Raw genomic sequence first — 6,750 nt, 5'->3', positions numbered from 1 at the left:
GGCAACAGGGTCCCAAGTATTTGGGCCATCTCCTGCTGCCTTCCCAGGTGCGTTGGAAGGAAGCTGGGTGATAAGCAGAGCTGCCTGGATGTGAACCAGCACTTTGATATGGGATGCCAAGGTCACCAGCAGTGGCTTAACCTGCTGTGCCACAATGCCGGCCACCGTCGGAGTTGTCGATGCAGTAGATACAGGGCAGGGTCTAAAGATCATGCCTGACCAGGAGTTCCTGAGCAGATTCCTCACCAGAATCACCAACCCATCCCTGGGCCTCACCCTGTGAGATGATGAGCCACGGGTCTGGGATCACCCCAGGAAACCGTGTTCGTTCGAAGATGCCACAGACCTCGGGGGGAGCCAGGTGGGGAGAGGGCACGGGGAGCCCAAACCTCGGTTCAGCCCAGAGTCATATCAGACTTTCCCGAGAGCCAGCGCGAATGCCCTCTAACCTTCCTGGGTCCGATAAAAATGAACAGCGCGTTTGTGTTGCTTTCAAACACACAGTCGCTACGCAGGGGCTACCTGTGAGTCTTTCGTGCCAAACTAGCCGGGCTCCTGCCGAAATGGGAAGCTTTAGATAGGGAAAGTTCAGGTCGACGTTCTGCTTTCGTTACTGGATGACCTGCTTTCATTACTAGGAGCTACTCTCTTCTAATTTTCCTTCTTGTGTTAGTAACAGTGGAACACTCCTCAGGTGAGCTTAAGTATCTTACACCTAAATTATGCTGCAGGTGCTGTTCAAGACACCTGATTTCACCGAGGGAAAATGCTAAGGAAATGCCATTCCTTAAACGGGCTTTGCTTGATCCCTATCTTGATGTTCATTTATTTCAGTCTTATCTGCACTTTGTAATCAACCAGTATCCGCTGGGTTCCTCCGCTGTGTGAAGTCCGGGTTTAGGAAGCAGGGAACCCGACTGCTGCCGGGAACATAAGGAAACAGGAGCCACAAGCCCTACTCCAAACAAGTTTACAAGCTGGCTGGGGAGATAAGACTAAAGCTCACGAAAACATTACTAATGATCCAAGGCACTCTGTGCTATCATCAAGTGACCAGTGCAGCCCACACAAGCTACAGAAGATCAGGTGACGGGGGAGAGCAGTGGGCTCAGCTGGTCCAGAAAGGCTTCCTGGAGGAGGCGCAATTTGTATTGGATGCAGGGTGAGATTTCATTGACAGGGAGACTCCTGTGGTGGGGGGAGGAGAGGACATGAGTTCAGACTGGGGACACATTCAGAGGACAGGGCTGGGTCAAGGGTCCCTGGGGAATCCTTGGAGGGAGATGGGATTGGATGGTGGGGTGGGGGAGGGGGGACCGTGGGTGCTGAGGTTCGGAGCAGTAGGCAGTGGGAGGGAGCGGGTTCTGACCCTGTTAGAGCAATAGCCGATGAGCAGAGCGTGGGGAGTGCTGAGCTGGAGGAGGGTGTCGGTGGGTTAGGGCAGCTGGCTGCCGCTGTGCTAGGTGAGCCTGAGGGCAGCCGTGGCACTCACATCCATTAGCGTGGGAACTGATAGATAATGCAACAGAAGAGGAGGGTCGGGGTCAGAGCCCATGCACGCTGGAAGGAAGGCACTGAGGACAGCACAACAAAAGCTATGGAGGGAGAAGCCCGCAGCCGGGCTCCAGGGCTCAGGGCTCCGGGGCCCAGGGACTGCCTCCTCGGGGTCCTGCCCTCGGGCTGCTCCGGCCCCCACTGACCTCCTCCTCGTGGCATCGAATGGTGGCACCAATGGTGGGCTGGGCCCTCGGGTCACATGGGAGGCTGTCCTCCTCCTCGCGGAGAGCTGGGAGGAAGAGTAGGGGTGCAAGGAGGAGGCTGTGGTCTGGGAGGCCACGCATGACCCTGATTATCAGCCCTGTGGGTGTGGCCACGGGCCTGTGGCTTTGCCTCCCCTTCAGGAGCCTGGAGGGTTTGTGGGACGACTGGGGAAGTTCGTGCCTGCACCGAGCCTGCCGAGGTTCCTGCATGGAGTGGGGGTCCGGGCGGGGAGGGTTCAAAAATGGTAGCTTTTCATCATGAACTGGAGTTGGACCAAACTCCCTGTTCGGTGTGATTTCTGGCTGACGAGGGCTTTACTTCTTTAACTTGTTTTGATCCCAGAACACACTCAAGATCAGAAATCCTTCTACTTAAAGATGCCTTTAAATGAAAATACTTATGCAAGTGAAGAGATGAATTCCCTCCCCGGATTTGTTATGGACGACACAGAGAAAGAGCCCGGTCGAGGCCGACCTGCCCTGGGCCCAGCTGCAGCAGAGGTCCTGCTCGGAGCCAGCAGCCTCGGGCACACCACCGCCCTCTCCCAGCTCCAGTTTCTTCATCTGTAAGGGGGCGGGGTTAACGGCTGACCCCAGACAATGGCTAACAGGTCTCTGCTGCTCTTCAGGGTGCAGGTTCTTCAATGTCTGTTACGGCATTTGAGTCTTCAAGTGTAACACTCAATCGTTGCATGAACTTGGTTTAGATCTCCGCCACCCACCACTGAGCCATGACAACAGCCGGTGTCTGGCTATTCTGGTTGGTGCCATTCTTCTCCATAAACCCGTAGAGTCTCCAGCCTCTTCCCAGTCTCTTTGAGAAGGAACTGAAGCAAGAAGAAGCCGACCACGACACAGCCTGGATACACTGGTCTGAACGAGTCGGCTTTCCTCGCGTGCCCGCTCAGGACAGGAGGCACTGCCGCCACGTGTTAGGGACAGGACTTTGCATCCTCCCCGTGAAAAGTGAGGGATTCATTCCCAAAAAGCTCTGCTTCTTCCTCGGGATGGAGGGCAGGTAGCACCCTCCCGTCTCTGTCACAGCTCACCTCACTGGTGGCTTTGTCCAGGCCTGAATTGATTCGGCCGCACTGGTGCTGAATGGGAGACTGAACTTGGCCTCGGAGGCCTTCAGTGTGTAGTCCACTCGGCTCATGTAGTCACTTCCCTCCCCCGTGATCCTCGATGCCTGCGTACTTCATTCAGTCCTTCCGCGGGGATAGATTCTCACTTTTCCTCATCATTACATCTGAAGGTATTTTTTTAAGATTATTTATTTATTTATTTGACAGGTAGAGTTACAGATAGTGAGAGACAGAGAGACAGAGAGAAAGGTCTTCCTTCCATTGGTTTACCCCCCAAATGGCCGCTACAGCCAGCGCACTGTGCCGATCCGAAGCCAGGAGCCAGGTGCTTCTCCTGGTCTCCCATGTGGGTGCAGGGTCCAAGCACTTGGGCCATCCTCCACTGCCTTCCCGGGCCACAGCAGAGAGCTGGACTGGAAGAGGAGCAATCGGGACTAGAACCCGGGGCCCATATGGGATTCTGGTGCCGCAGGTGGAGGATTAGCCAAGTGAGCCACGGCGCCAGCCCCGAAGGTTTTTTTTTTTTTTTAAAAAGATTTTATTTATTTATTTGAAAGCCAGAGTTACACAGAGAGAGAAAGAGAGGCAGAGAGAGAGAGAGGTCTTCCATCTGCTGGTTCACTTCCCAATTGGCCACAACGGCTGGAGCTGCACTGATCCAAAGCCAGGAGCCAGGAGCTTCTTCCGGGTCTCCCACACAGGTGCAGGGGCCCATGGGCTTGGGTCATCTTCCACTGCTTTCCCAGGCCATAGCAGAGAGCTGGATCGGCAGTGGAGCAGTTGGGACACCGGTGCCCATATGGGATGGCGGCACTGCAGGCAGCGGCTTTACCCGCTATGCCACAGTGCCAGCCCTGAAGGTATTTCTTACCCTCCTACTTAGCAGCCTAGATTTGGGCAGCTGCAGATCTTAGAGATAACGCACTCCTGTGTTAATATAAGTGAACTGACTTTCCAAGAGGTGAAGTGAATGGCTCAGGGTTCAGGCTCCAGCACCACCCAGAGCCCTTCCCACCTCAGCACTGCGCCCGGATGAAGACTGCGAGAATATTCTTTTATTGCCTTGGTATCAGTTCATGAACAATGGTGACAGACATGGACCTCAGAGGGAGGGCATGAGAGGCTAATGCTATAAAAGTAGGCGTGGCTTAGAAATCTCCATGGGGAAGTGGACAGCACTCTGCGGCAGGCTCACTTTGTGAAACTCGCGCCCTGACCCGCAGCGTGGCCTGCGGCTGGCTTTGGCCGCACTCTTGAATTGCACGGTGGGCTTCGTGTCGGCCGCTTCTCCCAGGAAGACGCCCGTAGGCACGCGTGGTCCGCGAGGCAGGACGTCCTCTGCGGTGGTCACTGCGGGACCTGCCTGCGGGTTGCCCGCACAGCTGCGGGGCCAGCTCTGCAAGTCTCTGGGGCTGGAACGACCCCACCCAGGCCTGTCAGTGTCCAGTGGGGACTCTTGGTGTTGGTGGGGAGAGGAAGGACCCAAACAAGGCCTCCCTTCTGTACCCAGGAACCATGGGGCTTTGCTCCCTGGATGGGTCCTGGCTGCAGCACCAACCTCCACTGTGGGAGGAATCCCCCGACCCAGGTGTGGCCTCATTCCCACTCCTCTCCTTTGCTGCCAGACTCCCTGGGGACAGGCGCGTGCTCCTGAGCCCTGGCCACTGAGCCTTCTTGCCCATGACCACCCCAGCTTTACCGGACTTCTACTTCATTATGCGACTGGAAAATCAACACCACGTGAAACTTCACAGGTGTGAGGTCTACACAGACTGCATCACGATAGCCAGACCAGACCTGGGGCCACCTACATGGCGCCACAAACCTCCCCCCACCTCAAAAACAGGAAGCCACCCCTACCTCCCTGTGCCCCAGGGAAGGCTCTGGGCTGCCATCCTCGACCTGAGCCCAAGGCAGAGGGATGGTTTGGGGTGGGCTGGATCTAGGCAAGCCCTCTGCCAGCAGGCTATGGTTCCCCTGGGTGGGATGACGGAGAAGGAGTACTGGCAGGAGGGGCGCAGTGGCACAGCCCGGCCACTGGCTTCATCCCCCTGAGTCTCTGAGTCTCAGAAGGTTGCAGGGAGGGGAGGGAGGGGAAATGGCAGGGGGGCTCTCTGGGTAGTGGGATTCCCCAGGCAGTGAAGGTGTTGGAGGAGAACTGCCCATCCCCTGCCTAGCAACACTGTGGCTGGTGGAGATGGCACCTGACTCCGGAGTCCTTGGGATCTGCTCAGCTGGAATTACCTTGGGCAAGTCACTGACCCTGGACCTGTTCCCTCCCAGCAGAGGGAGAGCTACACACACCTTGCTGGGTTGTGAGCAGTAGATGAGATGATGGATATTTTGTTGGGCACAGAGCCCATGCCTGAACAGCAAGTGCTGCCTACTGTAATCTACTTTTTTCACAACTAAGCATTTCTTATACTCCTTAAGAAAGGAAGCAATTGCAGTGCTGTTTCAAGAGCTTTATTATTTTTCTTAGATGCAATATATGCTCATAAACTCCAGACAGTTTTAAAAATATACTGTCTCTCCTAAAGAAAATATTCAGTTAAACAGAGACAACTTTTAATGTAAGTAAAATGTTGAATGACTTTCAAATTAAGCATCCGACTTTTCACAGCACAGTGTGCAGAGGTTGGCAAGCTTCTTGCTCGGAGCAGTAAAATCTTCCCTCTTGGGCAGGTGGTTCAATAGCCATCGGCCATCTCCCCCAAGTCCTGAACGCTGCCTTCCAGCATTCACGTTGCATGCGCACTTCTGTTTGGTTCATTGGCTTTGTCAGTTCTTCTGGCCCGAGACATTTTCTCAGCAAGATCTCTTTGCCTTTTCGTATGTGGGATAGCGAGTCTTCTCTGAATGTCCCATCTATAGCCTCTGTATTGTTCAGCCACACTCATGTCAGTATTTGAAGACTTCCATGAACCATCTCGCATGTTGCTAATTTATTCTGAACTGTTGTGCCTCTGTAGCTGCATCCTCATTGAATCCCTGCATCATCTTTTCCTGAGAAAAGCAAAGCAAATCTGGACACAGCTTCCCAACACATCGTCTCTGAACTTCACCCAGCTTTTTAATGGAACTTCCACTTAGGCACTTAAGCACTGAAGACTATTCACAGTAGTGTCTATGTTTCAGGAAGTTGAGCATCGTGGCCTTGACCTTGAAACAGAGTCATTATGTGCATCTGACTTACACATACTTGGGTTTTGTCTGGGTACATATAGTAATTTTAGAATCCGTTACTCTATGGCCATAAAGAACATAGCTCCGTCTTTATTTCCGGTTCTCAGTACTAGAAAGCAGTGCCATCTGCATCACCCATGTGAGTGAGTAAAGCCATCAGTTTCAATAAACCACGTCAAAAAGATCTGAAGTCTTCCGTGAGAGCCTCAAAAGCCTCTACCTGTCCTCATATATCCGACACATAAAATTTCTCCTCCTGTAGGACCGAGAACTGAGTATGATGGAGTAAGGTTCCTTTTCCAGCAAAGAAGGGAAATCATTCCTGTTTGTGCGAGATCCAGGTGGAATGATTGATCTAAGTTTGCCCTCAGCATCATCTGCCTGCACCCAAAGTCCTCATCAACGTTAGGTGCGTGTTAGCTCGTTGTTGACAGGCTACAGTCAGATAGTGTAACAGCACCTTCAGACCCTCGTAACCCAAAGTGTTTTCACTGATTTTGGTCCAGTTGCTGTGTTGGTGCTACAGCTGTACTCTGCCAGTTTCTTCCCCACGGAGTTCTTGTGGTCTACCAAAACGTCTCCCTAGCACCAAACCCTGCCTTCTCGGAGCTGTGAGCACCCAGGCTTGGCGGAAGGAAGAATCAGCCCACGCTCCTGGCTGCACGTGACCTCTGTGGTCAATGCACAGGGGCCAGGAACTTTTCTATAAAGGGTTCGGA

General features: G+C 53.6%; 1 pseudogene; it reads right to left on the bottom strand.

Annotated features, from left to right (window-relative positions):
- Positions 1-5,462: 5,462 nt before the first annotated feature.
- Positions 5,463-6,077, bottom strand: LOC127484173 (histone acetyltransferase type B catalytic subunit pseudogene; annotated as a pseudogene).
- Between the last annotated feature and the right edge of the window lie 673 nt (positions 6,078-6,750).

The sequence above is a fragment of the Oryctolagus cuniculus genome, chromosome 15, assembly GCF_051225735.1.
Source record: "Oryctolagus cuniculus isolate XC-2025 breed Fujian yellow rabbit chromosome 15, ASM5122573v1, whole genome shotgun sequence".
NCBI lineage: Eukaryota > Metazoa > Chordata > Mammalia > Lagomorpha > Leporidae > Oryctolagus > Oryctolagus cuniculus.
This window is presented reverse-complemented; position numbering and strand designations above follow the sequence as displayed.